At 40.1% G+C, this 2,611-nt stretch overlaps 1 non-coding gene across 1 annotated transcript; it reads right to left on the bottom strand.

Annotated features, from left to right (window-relative positions):
* Nucleotides 1-1,040: 1,040 nt before the first annotated feature.
* On the bottom strand, nucleotides 1,041-1,147 carry LOC139869861 (small nucleolar RNA R71). Its single transcript, XR_011766434.1, has one exon. It is a non-coding gene; the product is annotated as a small nucleolar RNA R71 (small nucleolar RNA).
* Between the last annotated feature and the right edge of the window lie 1,464 nt (nucleotides 1,148-2,611).

Genomic DNA, 2,611 nt, shown 5'->3' with positions numbered 1-2,611 from the left:
ATTTAAAACAGTACCCTCTCCCACGAGTAGCTGATCCTGGCGAGCCGCGGCCTAACGACACCGCACAAATAAAAACCGTCCGTTTCGGCCATATCAAGAGACCTACTAGTTTTTGGCGCCGCTGCCGGGGACCTGGTATCAGGCAATACTGTTTTCAATCAAACTTATTCACAAGCAATTAGTGGTGTCTAAGAAAGACAATTATACACGGACTTGGCTATTGGATTTTCCGAACAGTCGCCAATTATATTGGGACCAAAAGGATCCTGCCTCTCCGTAGTCAGCCTGGCCACTTGGTTTGTTGAATAGTTTGTGCGGAACTTTGTTACCGAAATACCGGGGAATCAGTAGCCAGAACCAAAAACATATTCCACCATAGGATAGTTAGTTAATTAGATTAGATTACTTTAGATTACTCTAGTTTACCTTAGATTAGACTACCTTAGATTACCTTAGATTGTCTTAGATTAAATTAGATTACCTTAGAATTGGATTAGTTTAGTTTAGCTTATTATAATTTAGCTTATTTGCGAAAATTAAAAACAAAAAGGCATACCTAGTGTATGACCCAAACCCGATCTAGACCAGGGCCGTTGTTATTCGTACCTGATCCAGACGCAATAATCTCTAAAGTACGCAAGGAAGAACGAATCAGAAACTAAATGGCGTTACGCGTTACTTTAGCAAAAAACACGAAACCCTCGATTGAAGGTCGAGGAGGACAAATTAGATTTCCAGAGATTCAAGGACACTCGTTTGAGTTAAAACATCACATCATCCAGATCATTCAGAATAGCTGTCAGTTTCATGGATTACCGAATGACGATCCTAATTCTCACCTTGATAAATTCATATCTCTTTCGAACTCCTACAAACAGCCAGGGATAGGACAAGATATAGTCTAGCTATACTTGTTCCTCTATTCTCTCACTCATCATGCTCAAACTTGGTTTGAAGGACTGGAAAAAGATTCCATCACGTCATGGACAGAGATGGCGACTAAATTCCTAACCAAATATTTCCCTCCTTCTAAACAAACCAAACTGAAGAATGACATCATTAACTTCAAACAAAGTTATGATGAATCTCTTTACACTGCATGGGAGCATTTCAAAACCTTGCTGAAGAAGTGCCCTAATCACCAGTTAGAACGGTCAGCCCAAATCTGTACCTTCTACAATGGTCTTACGGTAAATCATAGGACGAGGATCGATGCATCAGCTCAAGGGAATCTGATGAACCAAACCGCAGATGAAGCATGGGAATTGCTCGAGAACATGACGATGCATCATCATGACTGGAACAGTGGTGAAACAACTTCATCATCTGCCCCACTCTCTGCACTTAACAATCAAACAGAGGCCATCAAATCCCTCACAGATAAGATGGAATCTCTTGCTAAACAACTTGGAGAATTGAAGACGCAACCGCAGCAGGTTAACCAAGCTCAGGCTTGTGTTAATTGTACTAACCCGCAACCCATTGAAGACTATCAAATTGAGTACGAAAACCCTGACGGTTCAGTCTGTTACGTTCAATACCCAGCTCATCCACCAAATCCCGGATTCAATCAACCACCAAGGGTTAATCAATTTCAGCGAAGCAATCAACCTTTCCGCTATCGCTATCCACCTTATCCAGCCCAATAATCTCAATTGACCTACGATCAACCACTTCCACTCACTGGTCCCCCAGTTGAGGAAAATTCCCCTACCACCCAGATTACAAAAGCAGCTAACCCCACTCTCGGAGCTGATGATTAGTTAACTCAGTTCATCCAAGGACAACAATAGTTAAATCAGATAACTGCAACCAGACAAGATCAGACAGAGATACTAATGAGAAATCAATTGGCTCTGCTCAAAAGTTTGGAAACGCAGCTCGAATAGTTATCACAACGCCTTGAAACCCGACCGTAGGGAAGATTGCCAAGTAATACTATCCAGAATCCCCACATAGAAGAAGCAACGCAAATGGATTCCATAATCCCAGAGGAAGAACCACGGAGAAGGTCAACTAGGCTCAAGAACAAATCAACATATACTCAGAAGCTGACCCCTGAAACTCCAGTTCGCGTAACTTATCCTGGAAGGCTACAAGAAGAACCATCCAAGCTTGATTCCTTTAAACTAGATGGAAGATTCTTGGACACTATGTCTAAAGTTCCCAACCAGAAGAGATACATCCGAAGGCTTCTATCTACAAAGGAGAGGATACCAGACTCTAACTGTGATGACCCGGAAATTTCTGACCAAATTTAAACTTAATCTTTAACGTTTTCGATATGATAAGCAAAGTCTATGAAGTTGAATCCTAAAATTATTGAACTATTCAAATACCCTTCGATTGTTCTCAATGATTTGCGAACAAATATATGTAAATAGATACATATATATACTATAACTTGAAAACGTAACAAAGTGTTACGTAAATGATACTGTGCATTAAACTTATTGGTTTGATTATCTGATTGATATATTTAACTACAGAGTTAAAAGATTATGCCAAACGATTGAATTAAAAGATATTTATTGAGTCCCTTATTGTTACGGGTCTTTGTTGTGAGATCCACGCTGATTTGAAAAATCATTCATGTTTAACGGTATTCGGA

Source organism: Rutidosis leptorrhynchoides, chromosome 9, assembly GCF_046630445.1.
Source record: "Rutidosis leptorrhynchoides isolate AG116_Rl617_1_P2 chromosome 9, CSIRO_AGI_Rlap_v1, whole genome shotgun sequence".
In the NCBI taxonomy this organism is placed as follows: Eukaryota; Viridiplantae; Streptophyta; class Magnoliopsida; order Asterales; family Asteraceae; genus Rutidosis; species Rutidosis leptorrhynchoides.
Note: the sequence above shows the minus strand (reverse complement) of the source record. Positions and strands in the feature narration are given on the sequence as shown.